The 15,652-nt window shown below is 38.6% G+C and overlaps 1 long non-coding RNA gene across 1 annotated transcript; it reads left to right on the forward strand.

Annotated features, from left to right (window-relative positions):
* The first annotated feature begins 5,768 nt into the window (after positions 1-5,768).
* LOC135973294 (uncharacterized) lies at positions 5,769-13,218 on the forward strand. The gene is made up of 2 exons (XR_010590103.1): positions 5,769-5,881; positions 12,587-13,218. It is a non-coding gene; the product is annotated as an uncharacterized LOC135973294 (long non-coding RNA).
* Positions 13,219-15,652: the final 2,434 nt, after the last annotated feature.

A 15,652-nucleotide genomic window follows, 5' to 3' on the forward strand; every position in this document is an offset into this window, starting at 1 on the left:
GTGCTACTAAGGGTAAGCTTGACAGGAATAGTTGAAGACTGGTTGGATTTTTTTTTTTTTATGGGTATAGCTCTCGGGAGTATTGGTAAGGATGCAGTTTCAGGCTAAATTATTTGAGTCTGAACTAATTTAAACAAACTCTTCTCTTAGTTACTCTTTATTGTTGCCTTAGAAAGATGCATCTCTTTTGTTCTTTTACATTCTTTTTATTTTTTAACAAACTTCAATTAATATAGTATAAAAGAAAACTTCCTAAAGCACCTTTATAACAAGGGTCAGGTTGTCCTATAGCTCAAACACCACCTATTTCAAAATACATTCTAATTTTAAGGAGTTAAAATACTAATAACTCCCATCAATCTTCAGATAAGTTCATGCACCATTTATTTTTTTAGCTAGCAATGGAAATAGCAAGGAATTATTTTCTTGCACTTGATGGATGAGTGAAATTAAGTGTAGCATGCAACTGAAGCCTGTCTGAGGTCCCAACCCCCACTGACATCACTGGGAGTCCTGTACCTGGACTGACTGCATTATCTGGCAATAGGTTATTGCACTTGAGCTATTCAGGAGATGAAAATAGCAACAGATAAATATACTGAATGTGTAAGTGGTGTGGAGGGATGGAGGCCTTGGATGTTATGGAGAGTGGTTTTGGATGATGGAGAAGTTAATAGCTCTAAAGAGCCACAGAAAGCATGACTGAGATGAGGAGATGGATATTGTGATGACGGTTTGGAAACAGAGTGAAAACACCTTGGGGGGCTGAGGGAAATGCTTCAGAGCAGATAGCATTGTCTTTTAATTTTTGATCTAATAATCTATCTGGTTACGAAAACTTCTCACTCTGTGTAATTTACCTTTGAAAACCACAGCTTTAATTTTTTTTTTGCAAAAATTAAATACTAAAATGCTTCATATATCACATAATATACAGTAAGTATGAGTCTACAGGTCTGAAAAAATCTATTCTCGTGGTGTTGGTAACTCTGAGGTTCTAGTGTATTTATCAACACTCTAGGCATCGAGTGCAAAATGTGCAAAAAGTGTCAAGACCAAGAACCAACTAGTTAAAGACCATATGAAAAAAATTAAGGGCCAGATCCTCAGCTGCTTTATTACAGTCTAGCTCTATCGGTTAAATCTCCTCATTAGGAAAAGTGAAAATTCTTCTTCTCTGGCAAACTCTAAGCAAAGTTAAAATAACACTGCAGTCTGAGTGTGACTGCAAATAGGAGTACGAAACTATGCTTGAAAAACCATCACATAGGCTACTAAATTACATACATGGGTCGCGGGAGGGAGAGAAGTGCTTCTGACACATGAAAGGTAGCTAAGTTTTGCTCACACATCACAGAGCACTACAAGCAAAACTGGATAGGGTGCATTGTCTGTGAGACTTACTGGGTATCCTCCGTATTAGAGACCAAAAAACCCAACAACACATATGTAGCAGCTGGCAGCAAATTACAGCTATATGTAGTATGTACCTATTACACTGCCAGTTATGTGGGTTCATCTTCCTCCCACATACCTTTTAGAAAATCTGCTCTCAGCTCACCAGTGACTAGGATGTTTACAAGTGTAAAGGTAACCAGTGATTCTAAGCACACAGCCACATAGAGCTTTAGGAAAAGAACAGCCTAAAGCAACAACACAATAATAATTATAACTCCATCCTGAAGCCAACACTTATTTACTGTACTTTGTCTCAGAATAAAGGTGAGTGGTCCAATGTAATAACTTAAACTGTAGTAACCCACAAGCAATGGCAGTGACCACAGGACTTTCATATTTCACAAACTGATTCAATAACTAGTCCATTCACATTATCTAATGAAAAGGGTCCTGAAACGTCTTTCCTGGAGCAGACCACATATCTGGAACATAGGAATTGCCATATTGCATCAGACCAGTGGTCCATCTAATATTCCATCACCAACATTGTCTTCTACCAAATGCTTTAGAGAATGGTGTGAGGTGAGATAATATGGCCTCAAGGAAAGTTTTAGCCCAGTATCTAGAAGTTAGTTTATGCCCTGAAACATCAATACTGCTAGTCAAAAATTAATAACCAAGCAAAGTAGGGAGAATCTCAAAAATATGACGCAAGGGCATCCTATATTATATATAGTGAATTTGATCCTGTAGTCCTTACTCAGACAAAGCTCCTGTTGAGTCCCAAAAGAACTCCAGTATCGTGAGTATTACTGCAGTATTAATGTTTCTAAACAAAGATATCTCAGCCACTGAAAAATGATCACCTGTATACAATACAGAATTTCCAAAACTAAAAAACTAAATTCAACGTGCTTCTGTAGTGTTGTATGATAATGATCCTGTTTATTTTACATCTTCTCTTCTCGTTCAATATGGGCTATATTATGATTGGCAATTGAAGATTCTTCTCTTCTAATGTGGTGTGGTAGTTCTTCAAGCAAAATGAATTAGTTTACCTAAGGACTTACATTAAACAAATTGAATGCGACAACACTAAAATAAAATTTGATCTCATCAAGAGGCAAAAGGGAAATAAGACACTTTTTATATAATAAGATTATTTATAGTCTATTAACTGCGACTGAAAATCTCATCATATCCACACCCCAAATTCTCTTTGCTTAGGAGCCTGATGAAAAGCTTTTGGGTCACGGAAAGGGGTAATTTGATCTCAAAATTTGTATGCTCTATGCCAGCCTTTTCTACCTTGCCAATTATTTAAGTTTATCATGAAACTCTCCTCCATCTTATTGCTATATCTACATGAAGGAAAGTTAAGGATCATTTTGATTATCAATTAATAGAAAAAGCTGAGCAAGAGACAAATTGGGAAACTGCTAAGTCCTAGCAAATAGTCATGATTCTACTACATAAATATAGGATGGGTCTATCCAAACTAAAATCATTTGTATGTCTATGAAAGCAGCTTTGGGCCAGATCCTCAGAGGATGCAAGTCAGCATAGCTCAGTTGACTTCAGTGTTTTGTTTTGTATGGGTTTTTATTTACAGCATATTCTGGATATAGGAACAAGGGTCTTTTTTGATCACTGAGCCATTTCAATAACTAATCCTTCCTTTAAAAAACAGTTGTGTCTTTTTCTCAACAAAATCAATCAACCAGTGTTGTTACTGGAGTTTTGACTTTTTTTTTAATGGGAGTTTTTTATGGCATTTATTAGTTCATTTGGCCATATTGCTGCTTGGGCCAATACAATGTAAAAAAAGTATTTACTTTTTAAAAGGCCAAGAAAAGAGAAGGCATGAACTGAAAGTGCCAGATATTTTGCCTGTTGACTTTTCTGTTAAATCAAAGACCCACAGTAGCAAATCCCAGCCATCCGGTTTGTAGGATACAGTGATATTTCTCTTGTTAAAGCAGCAATAGCGGCTTGTTAATAACAGAGAGAATGGTGTCTTGTAACCTGGCCAGTCAAGCACTGAAGAAAAATGACTCAATATGTTTTAAAAATCTGTGTGGTTTCTCTCCAATTATTTTTTAATGTGCCTTTTGACAAATTGTCAAGAAGGAAAGTTAGCAGACTTTACTTTTATGGCCATTATCTTTTGCATCCTGCCAAGTGATGAGCAGCAGAGTTCTGAACAGGATGAATGCAGTGTGGAAGGAGGGTCACCATGTAGAATTTATGATGACAGGCCTTTTATTTTACTGACAGAAAGAAAATGTGGGAGGTGACGAGAGTCTGATTCTAAATGTTTTAACAGTGTCCACAGGAATCTGGAATAATTGCTGGCAACGGGTTCAGAACTGAGCAGAAAAGCTGTAATTAGTATAGAATTTACAAGCAAGGTATATAAAATGCTACTTGATTGCCAATAGGGAATATTTCTAGTCTACACAATTTATAAGTAATACATGCAAAGCAAAGGCAGAATTTTTTCTATATATTTAAGTATTATTTCAAGGTGAATCACCAAAAGAATATGATCATTTGCATTAGGAAATATATCCATCCCTCATAGAATCAATATTCATTTATATAGGATTTTCAATGACTACTACAGCATTATTCTTACTCGTGAATAGTCAGCAGTTTGCTTGCTCGCTCAAATGTTGCAAGGCAAATTCTTAAAATGTGCAAAGAAATTGTAACAAGAGCAGGTCAGGGAATGGTAGTGTCCTCTGCCGCCCTTCAACATGAAAAATGAATTTTCTACAATTTCTTTTTTGGGGGTTTCATAGGAAAAAAAAAATTCTCATTTTCAGCAACCAAACAAAAAAACAGCTGATTAAAAAACAATTTGGTTTTGTTGAGTTTATATTTTATTTTATTTTTAAACTGGGCTGGCATAAATTTGATGAAAACAATATTTGATGAAAAACTTGAAATATTTTTTCAGAGGGAGGCATAACATTTCCATTTGGAAGAAGCAGCCATTTTGTTGGGGGCGGGAGGGAAATGTTTTGAATGAAAAATGTTGACCATATTTTGAAAATATATTGCCCACGTTTTCTAAAAAGCTGAAGCATATTTTGTAAATATTCAAATGTTTTTAAAAAGTTGTATTTAATCTTTCATTAGCCTGGAAAATTTTAGCTCCAAAGTAAGAGTTTCAGAAAGTTAGTAGTGACTATAACAGAGGTTTAGAATGGAAATCATTATCTAACCTTAGGTGAAGTGGTTGGTATCATTAATATTGCACTGTTACCCACAGGAAATGTGGATGTCAAAGCTGCATATGCAATTAAACACAGCCTTTGTGTGATCACAGACTATTTCTGAAATAACACACTATCATACCAATTTTCTGTCCTTTTGATTGTGGATTTTTATTAGAGGGTCGTTACTGACCCACCCCTTCTTTTCCCCATATAGCTAAATGGGGGCAGGTCCCAGTTAGATGGGAGGACGGTTCTTGGTCTGTCCTGACATGGAAAAGGTTTAGAATGCCCTAGATGTGCATGTGTAACATCTTCTACTGCACTGATCTGCAAGTGTCATACACAGACAGAGACAAGGTGGGTGAGGAAATCTCTATTATTATACAGACAAAGTCCATCACAGCTAGTTATATATAGCACAAAGTGTGCACTGAATGACGCCAGGCTCCAAAGGAAGCACCATTCTGCCTTGTGTACTGGGAGGAGAGGGAAGCTTTTGTTCTTGTTGTAGCTCCACAACAAGTCAGTGCATCCCTTCAAAGAATAATCCTACTTTAGTTACAGGCCTCTTCTGGCTGACTGCAGGCAGAATGGAGGTGATGGGCTGCTTACCCTGCTCCTGTCCCATTTCAGGTGGAATTTCCATAACTGGAGATTTAAGTCCAGGTTTCTACTGGCAGAAACTAATTAATCTAGCCACTGTGTATTAACACGCACACACCCTGGGGTAGAACTCAGTGGGGTATATACAGGGTCTTCCACCACTTAAGCCTCATGGTGGAGTTTCATTTAGCAGAGTGTGAGGAACGTGGCCACACACGATGTCTGTATAGTGCTGTATATCCCTATACCTCAGCAGGGGCGTCAGCCCCAGTTTTCAGTAGGGTCAGGAATTAATGGACTTGAAGAAACACAATAGTGGGGCTGCTAGAACCTTCTGCAGGGCCCACTTTCCACCTAGCCAGATGGCTTCAGCAGATGCTGCACTGCCATTGATCACATTACTCTGTGGCTTCTAAGTATCAGCCGTAGAGGGACCCAGAGGGAGGTACACACAAGCCCCAAATGAATTGCCTCTTGGACTTCCATGTAGAAATCCCCAGACTCTTGCAATGGACAGTCACAGAGGGTGGCACCTCACCTTTTCTCTTTCAGGGAACCCCAGGAAGAGGTCTCCATAAAATATTAAGCAAAGGGGATGGTACAGTTGAGGCAGCACATCCCCGTTCCATGCAGAGGAGGAAAATCCACAGACAAAGGTACCTATTACATTTGTAGCTCCATGAGCAACAACCTGTCCTCATTCATTTACAGTTTGGCTGCTCCAACACCCACTGCAGTTTCAAATATGTAAGCTACTCCTATTTTCCTTCCTTTGGGACCAATCCAATGAAGGCCTTTGCACTGACTTTAGTGGGAATGTGAAACAATCTTCATTTCACCTCAGTTGTGTTTGCATTTCAGCGATGGCTGAAGTAATAAACTTATTTATAAATTATACTCAGGTAAATTTGGGAAGAGCTTTGAGAACCTTCAGGCATTATATAAATATAAACTAGCCATTATTATTACAAATACAAGCTCCAAGTATCTATTATAGTTCTCCAAATTGTTATTTATGATTCTATGATGCTACAATCTAGACAATTATTAATACACATTAGATTATTAGATGAAAACACTTGTCAATGAGGTTAGATAATTAAAAGGCATATGATTGAGTGTGCTTGTGGCAATAAATGACTATCAAAAAGAAATAAAAGGGAAAGTATATATCTGGTCCTCCTACAGTGTCTGTGCCTTGCAACATTTCTTATTTAAAAGCAAGCCATGCCATGAGCGATTTTCATTATTCCTCTTGAAGTAGGGGAGAGTAATATAATATCAGTGAATTTAAGTTGACCATTTGCAATATCAATGAAGCCCAATTCACTTGGAAGTCAGCTTGACTTGTGTGAAAATGTTAAAGTGCTGTCCCTAATGCATGAGCACATTTCTCTACCCCCTGAGATAACAGCAGTCAAAGAGAAACTGCACACATAAAAGCCTCAGGGGTTACTCATAAAAGGGCAAAGAAATTTATCAAAATTGAGAGAAAGTGTTCTGTACTTTTGAGAAAAGTGAAATCTTGCATGACAAATTGAGTCAGTTTTATGCAGTGTAATTGAACAGCGCTGCTCAAGTGAAACTCAGTCTACTCAAAGGGCACATCGTACAGTGGGAAGGATTGACGTATGTATAGTGTGTTCAAGGTAAATATACAAACGTACTTGAGCGCTGAGTGACTTTGAAATTTTATTGGAGTTACGATGACTGTCAGCAAATACAGCTTTCAGGAAAAAACAAGTTGGGAAGATATAGGCAGTTGAACAACTGTTCTGTGGCCCAGGTACATAAAGGGCCCGGGTTGTACAGTTCTAAAAATTCAGGAAGTCACGTACAGCTTTCTCTTTGAAAAGAACGAGTTGTTTCATGCATTTTGTTGAGTTTTCAGGGTTCTATTTTTTGTTTTTAATTTATTTCTAGAGTAAAATACTAACATAAACAAATCCATAAACAAAAATCAGATCATTCCATTTAATACAGTATACAAGATGTTACTCACAAAATTCCTACTGACACAATCTGTCATTTCTCTATATGTAGCTATATAAAGCATAGAAAATGCTGTCAATATTTTGCATTGCATTGGTTAACTAAGTGTTCCTGTTTGATCCACATCTTTTCCAAGGTTCAGTGACGTTTGATGAGCTTCATGTTTGCATCACATGGCCTTCATTTGGGTTAGGATATTAGTGTGAAGGGCTCTTTCACAGCCACTTGTGTTCTCCTTCTTTTATGTTTGCAGGGTGTAGAGGGAGCTGTATTTAAAAGTGGAGGAAAGAAATGGAAAATAGTAATACCATGTTGATGGAAAATGCTCTTTAGAACTATATTACAAGTTAGTGATCTGCAATGTTAAACAGATGTAAAGATGATACATGGGCCTATGTGATTCATCTTTTGGAAAAAAAGGCACATGGATATATATTCTCAAGTTAATACATATCACACACAACCCTCCACTCTGCTGTAAAGAACATTATTAAGGTTGTGAAGTCAAGCACTCCAAAATTAGAAAATGCCAGAATTAATTGGACATGCATCTTTAATTGGGGCATCTTGTGCATATACATTATGTTACTGTCTTTAATTTATCACATACTATTTTTTTTTCAAAGAATACCCTGCCTCGTTCAGGCACACAGTAGCTGGTGCTCACCTATTCAATATTTTCTTGTATCCTCTTTGTTCAAAGTGCACCCATGACCTATTTACTGCACTCTATCCAAACCCTACTCTGAAGACAGAATTACTGTTTTCCTTGGGGCCTTTTCTATTGCACTGATCACTATAACTTCTGAGTAGACCTGGTTGGAAACCAGAGTTTCCATTTTCCTTCAGAGAAATTCATAAATAATAGCCCTCTTTCAAAATGGTACCAACTCTCATTGTTCTCAGTGGGGAGGAGATCAAACACTTCCCTTAATAAATATGGCTACTGCCTCCAGTCATCTTCTCTACACAGTGCTCCTCTCTGCTTCTGAAAGCATAGGGACTACCATCTTTGAGAGCAGCTTGGCTTCACTCCCATTTGGAACAATGGGAAGCAGTGGCAGGAAGCATAAACACTAAACAAAAACACTAATCATAATTTCATTGTTACTGCATGACATCACTATAGGCCAGAGTTAAGGTTCCTTTTGGAATGTGCAGTGTGAGATTTTGAATGTACATTTCTTTTACTGTTCTTTAAATTATTTATTTTTCTTTTAAATGTTAACAACCCTTGGTATATACATGTGTGTGCCACCTTAAATGAGAGGTTTTAATTTGTTAGTATACGGGAATGGCTTCACCTATCAAAAGGAACATTACATAACAATTTTATAGAAATACTTTATCCAGTTTATACTGGATATATAAAGGTAGATAATTAAAACTGTGCTATATTGTGTGTGCTAGCTTACATGTTGAAATATTTCTGTTTATTTCTCTCTGATCATTTTAAGAAAACATGTATATTTGAAGATGTCAGACTATGCAATGCAGCACATTTAATTTAAATGCAGAGTAATTTAGACAGAGTGCTAGTGGCTAGTGAGTGAGTCAGCCCTCTACCTAGATGCCAATTAGTTCCCCAGAGAAAGCTGAGGGAGATAATTAGATACTCAGGCTGGCTAGCTGGTTGGTATAAGGGGCCAATTAGCCCATCAGCCCAAGTCTGATAAAGGGGTACAGAAAGGAAGTGCCAGACAGAGGGAGGGGGAATAGGGTTAGTTGAGGAGTCACACACAGGCCTCAGGGAAGAGCAACCTCTGTTTCCCTCAGGTCCTGAAGAGAGGGTCAAAGCACTGTAGATATTGTAAATAGACTGTTGCATGGGGATTGTTATGATAATGGTGGAGGGAATTTAAAATGAAAGGATGCTGGGATTGCACATCCAATGGAGTCTGCAGTTTCTGGGGGAAGAAGACAGGAGCGAAATCACACCCTATTACAGTAATATACAAGGGAACAATATCTGTATGAAGAGTTAAACATTTGCATAGGCAGTTGCTATTATCCCAAGGAAACACATGAGTGAGCCTACCTATCAAGCAATATCATGTACTGAAACACTAGTGCAAAATTATACCAGCACAATGATCTAGCGGGCCAGAGAATTCTGTACAACTTGTAACTCATAGAGCTATTGTAGCTCAAGAGGGAAAAGATCAATAAGTGCTACTGGTCTCCCAGAATTCATTAAGCTAATAATATATTGTTCTTAGCCATAATTAAGCTCATAATTAGGGGGTCAAGGTGTATGCATTTGGATGAAGACTTGGGAAGTTTATTCTTTTATTGCTAATGTGTAATGAATACCTGGAGTATCCACTATGTTAATACCTTGGAATAAGAAAGACTTTGACTACAAAAGGGGTGAAATCTACTATATGGACAAGTCCATTCAGTGATGATGACCTCATTATCTTATATACTACTTGTTAAACTACAAAAGATAACACATTTATGACTTGAAGAAGAGATTTATAGGACCTCATGATCCTATGTTGCAAAGGCAAAACCAAGCTGCATCTCCCACTGTGCCCCACAAAGAACTCCAGCTTTAAGACACGAGAGCTTCCTTTCTAGGAATAAAAGAAAATCCATAATATGAAGATATAGCAACTCCTCTCCCAGTCATGCTCTATGTTCTGAGATGTGGAATTGTTAAAGTTCGTTAGCAGAACTCCGCACTGAATTTGATTTCAAGTGAAAAGATAGCTTCTTAACCTTTAATCAATTAAACTGTTGTCCGTACATGTAGCTGCTGAACATGACTGACATGAACATCATGCACCTAGAAATTAAAGAAACTGTGGTATAGAATCATGAAAAACTACATTTTTTTTTCTAACCACTATCGATATTTCAAAGCTGCCTTGGATTCCTTTATTCGCAATGGCACCTGTACTAACTAGCAAAGGTATAGAAATATATACAGGCTAAAATGTTCAATCTACCAACTCTAAAATTAGGTACCTTAATCAAGTGCCCTGATTTTCAAAGGTGCTGAGAACACACTGATGCCACAGAAGTTACTAAGTATGGATTTAGGTGCCCAACTTTAAAAATCCTACTTTGCTAAACAATCCACTAGTCCTTTCCCTCATGGTCCACCCTGCTCTTCATCTTGGTGCAGAAGAGTGTGAGGAGGAGAAAGAAAGCTGCCTCCTATCCTTTTGGGAAACCCCAACTGGGAACCCTAAAGAATAGGTGAACACACAGGGCCTCAAGCCCACACCGTTTCTCTCATCCCAGGATATTTATTTCTTCTGCTTTCGCTTCTCATCTATACTTCCACCCCTTAATGCAGGGCTCTTGGCCAAGCTTACTCTGCCCTTGACACGCCTGGAGTTCCTTTTTCTCCTTCTCATTCCCTTTCAGGACTTAAGAATTTACTGTTCCCTAGATTCCTGATTTTACACCGGACCTGTCTTGGTTGAGAGCCTCACTTCAGGTCTTGTCCAACCCTAGATCCATACAGATATGAACAAGTAGCTTTGTGACACTCTGTATCTCGGGGGAACACCTACATCCCCATGTTCATCCTTATAATATGATTGTGTGGTATCCAATGCAAAGTTTGTCATGTCGGGTATCTTTGGAAGGCTCATGATGTAGGGATGCATAGCTCCCGAATCGCTAGCCCACAGGCGCGGCAAACTGCTCCCATGGCTACGAGGCAGGAGTGACCTTCAATCCAGCGTTTGTGTTTGGGAAACTTATTTGGCTGATTTGATTGTACCCTCGCAGCTGGTGTTCACGCGCTCAAGAGATGGGTTCGTTATCTTATGTGCATGTATACTGCCTGGCTTTTCTATGCGCAAGAATGTAACCACTAAGAAGAGTTGTAAACAAAGTAAGGAGAGAAATAAAAACCCCAGGAAAGTTTTCCTGGGAGGCTTTTTGCAAGAGGCTTGTAAAGCTCTCTGGCTACCAACAAACCTGGCGTTCTGTTTCCTTTCCTGTGTCGTCACCACATCATGATGCACTGAGCATTGTTGTTATAGTAATGTTATAGGTTGTAATTTCATGTATGTAGTTATGAGGCTGAAAATGTGTCCTCATGACTTAAAAAAAGCCCAGGCAAAACTCTCCAGGAGCAGAGGGGCTGTTCACACCTCATCAGGGCATGTATGGGACAAACGCAGCCCAGCCTCACAGGAACAAATGACACTGTCCTAGGATCTGTTGGACTCTCGAGTGAGTCACCCCCCTTCCCTTGGTCAGTTTGGGACTAAAATGAGGTAATGCTTGTCTGACTCTGAAGGGGGGTGGGGGGCAAAGCCAAGAGAGAAGAAAGAACATGATAAAAGGGAGAGATGTTTGCCATGCTCTCTTCCACCTCCATCTGCAGCACCACCACTAAGTGACTGAAGTGCTGATCAAAGGGGAGAGCCTGGCTGAAGGGCAACCAGCCAGCCTGTGGTGAGAAGCATCTAAGTTTGTAAGGGCACTGAAAGTGTTAAGATCAGCTTAAAATGTGTTTTGCTTTTATTTCATTTGACCGAATTTGACTTGTGCTTTGACTTATAATCACTTAAAATCTATCTTTTTAGTTAATACATTTGTTTATTTATTCTATCTGAAGCAGTGTGTTTGGTTTGAAGCATGTCAGAGACTCCCTTTCGGATAATAAGCCTGGTACATATCAATGTCTTTGAGAAATTGACAAACTCATAAGCTTGCAGTGTCCAGCGGGTATAACTGGACACTGCAAGACGGAGGTTCCTAAGGTTGTGACTGGGACTGGAGATATTGGCTAGTGTCATTTGGTTGCACAATTCAAGCAGTGGCTGGCCAAAAGTGCCCACTCATGTAGCTGGGAGCAGCCTCCATGCTAGAGGCTGTGTGTGAACAGCCTGAGAGTGGGGGGTTTTACAGAAGAGCAGGGTAAGGCTGACTTCCAGAGTCAAGGATTGGAGTGACATAGCAGATCACCAGTCCAGATAACACCAGGGGAACGTCACAAGCTTGTCTTATATAATCTTGCCTTTCTCAGAATTGTCTGCTATCCCTAGCCTCATTCTGTGCTGAAATCAGGAATAGGCTGTGCTGGTTTTGTAGCCCTCTATAAAGGACCAGCACCCCTCTAGGGTATGTAAGGTCCAGAAAAAGTTGTAGTAGACAAAACCAAAGCCTTCTGTTCTTGAAAAAAGGGAAGCTGCATATGGTTATATCAGGTGGTTTTTATAGACCTCTCTTACAAGGTGAGGTAGGGTGTGTGTGTGTGTGTGTGTGTGTGTGTGTGTGTGTGTGTGTATGAAAGGGTGTAAAATAGAAGTAATTTGATGAATCAGGAGTTGGGGTCATATGTGGGTGTTTTTTGTGATCAACTTTTAAGTATTTCTTATATTATTTTTTGTCTTTCCTAGAGGCATTGATAAAAGATGAGGCAAAGAGTAGAGAGAGCTGCATAAAGTCAATGGGACTACTCAGATACTTAAAGTTAATCTCATGCAGTAATGAGGTTTACGAATCCTATACAGAATGCAGGCAGAAGAGAGAGAAGAGCGTTGCCAGCTTCCTGGCTGACCACAGCTCAGCACAGCTGCCAGAACTGCCAGTCATGGAGACCCATACCCACAACTGGGACTAGTAAGGAAAACAAGCTCAGCTATAAAGGAAGGAGAATAGAGAGAGAAGGGGAGGCAACATTCCAAGCAGTATGTTTAACAGTTGACCTAATGCAAGGTTCTGAGAGGAAGAACAAAGAGCTCTATTTAGAATTCTAACAGATCATTGTGGATTAAATAGTAATGTATTTCTAAATAAAATGCACAAAGATGGGTTAAGTGTAATATGTAAGATCCAGGAAAAGCTAGATCATATCCTTAGGGATTGTAAAGAATGTACTAGTGAAAGGAGGTATTTGTATAGAAAACTCAGCAGCCATAGAGTAAAACAATTTTCTTTGCAACCTCTATCAAGAATACAAGGAAACTGGTGCGAAATTAAAAAAAAAAAAAACTCTTCTGCAATTCTTTAAGAATACCAGGAAAGGTGGGAGACTCTAGGTCATGAAAAGAGACAAAGTAGAGTGTATGGAGGGCAAACCGAGCAAGTGACAAGAATCACAAAGCAGAAGAAGAGGAGGAGGCAGAAGAAGAAAGGCTTGGGATACCTGAGAGGAAGCAACCCCATGCCAGGCTGCCTTGAGGGAACCAAGAATAAAGAAAAGGAAGATGACAAGCACTCTAATCTTAGGGCTGATTGATTTGTTTTATATTACGTTGATGAAGTGGGCTAATTTGAGTTATATAGAGGAGAACAAGCTGAGAGAAATTTGGGACACCAAAAAAAAGGGACAACACATAGAGCAGCTGACACATGTTTAAATGCTGTGTTGGATCAGGGTCTTCTGGGGGAAGTGATTGGGTGGAAAAAAATTTAATGTATTATATTAGCTGTTCAGTTTTGCTAAGCTGACGATGTGATACCCCCTCTCTTGTTGGGGCTGACTCTTTACTTATGTCTCACCCTATCATTTTAATATTTGCTATGATTATTTGGTTTGTCCTACTGTGAACCACTAAATCTGGGATTTTTTAAAGTACTTTCTGCTGGATTCTTAATGTGTTTGAATAAAATGATTTCTCTGCAGATTAGGGGCATTGTGTTTCCTACACTATCTGAAAAGGTTAAGCCCCCTTTTCTATTTATATTTTCTTAGTTCATAACTATTCACACTCTGCCTAGGAACAGTAATTCTAAATTAAGCTTTATGTTATAGGTATGGTGCTTGTCTTAGATTCCAGTCAAATGAAATTGTACAAATAGAAAAGTAGCATTACAAAACTCCCATTGGCTTGAGCCCTAAAATGTCACCTTATTCAATTGGTCTATCAGCCCTGAGATCGCCAATCATAACATGTTGTTCGAGCCATTTTTTCAGCCACTTGCTGGCCAGGCTGTCAGTGGCACTGGACACCAATCAGCATAGCGCAATGGAGCCAAGAACCCCTGAGCCCAAGTAATCACCAGCCTCAGCCTCCCACGTGGCTGATTACAGGTGTGCACCACCATGCACAGTCCTTAAAATGTAAAGGCAGAGAAATTAGGAAGGCTTTACCACAGTGTTGCTGATACAGGCTTTATAGTTAACTTGCTACTTTTCTTCTTGAAGAACACCACAGCCACTTAATATGGAGCCCAAACCCAGTGGCTAGACCCAGGCAACATCACCATATCTGCCATTTCTTAGTAGACCCTGTAGCTATTGAACCTCTAGTGAACAACCTTCGAGATAGACTATATTTTCTTCCCAGTAAGTGCAAAGTTTTTCCCATTCTAACAATAACATCTGAATCAGCAGGTACTACCCCCTGTCATCTGATAGGGTTATTTTGCAACCCTGATCCAAGTTAGGTGGCTGGTGTGAAGAAATAAAGTGCAGTTTCTTACCAGCACCCTGATGTATTAGATTTTTATAGCATTTACTAGAGGAAATTGTTTTTTAATTTGTGCGGAAATGTATCTCTAGTTCTATGAGTGTGATGAATATTTCAGATGCGTTAAACAAACAAGATAAGCCAAAAAAAATTAAAGTTACTAGTGGTTTTGAGTGTATTAATTTCTGGGTGCCCAAACTGTAACACTTTAAAGGAACTTCATTTTCAGGAAAGTGGTGAAAACCCATCCTTTCAAAATCAGGCCGGTTTAGTATGGCTCAAATGGAACACCTAAAAATTGGGATGCCTAAAATCACCAGTTTTGGTTTCCTATTCTTGTATTTAAGAACAATAATAAGGCTAAGAGAATATCCTTAAAACTTCAAGAAGAAACAAATATCAAGGACGGATGGCAGATAAACCCTGCTGAGTGGTTTATCATCCCTTCAAGTCTGTGCTCTGCAGCCAATAATATACATAAAACGAATGAATCAATACTTTTCATTGCTCTAATTGATGTTGATATTCAATGTCAGTATTTTTTCCCACATTGTAATTAAGAGTTTATAGGGATAGATTTAAATATGTTAATCTGATACATTTACAATAAGGCTAGTATGCATTCCTACCTACCTATTCTCCAATTTCCATAAAACAATATCGGGTTTTTTTATTTTGACCCTTCCTAATGAGTAGCTAATTTTCTTTAATAACTTCTTTAATAACAAATGTTATTAAATCTATGATTGTTCTACTAGGGGGAAAATATAATGAATGGTATTGTCCTTTCTGTTATTAGTAAGTCAAGAATTTTTGGCAGGTGACTCATATTTATTTCTGATTAACTCCAATTTAGCTATGAACACTTAGCATTCTATGCAAAATTTAAGAAGTCATGAAAGTTAATAATGCATCACTATCAACTAACTAACAAATCACTATAATTAAAATGCCTATATGATTAAAACATAAACCTATTTTGTCCTGAGAGGTGCAAACCGGCATCTGTGAGATTTTGTCCCAGTTTTGATTAGAAGGATCAGCATTACT

This window comes from Chrysemys picta, chromosome 8, assembly GCF_011386835.1.
Source record: "Chrysemys picta bellii isolate R12L10 chromosome 8, ASM1138683v2, whole genome shotgun sequence".
NCBI classification, from domain to species: domain Eukaryota; kingdom Metazoa; phylum Chordata; order Testudines; family Emydidae; genus Chrysemys; species Chrysemys picta.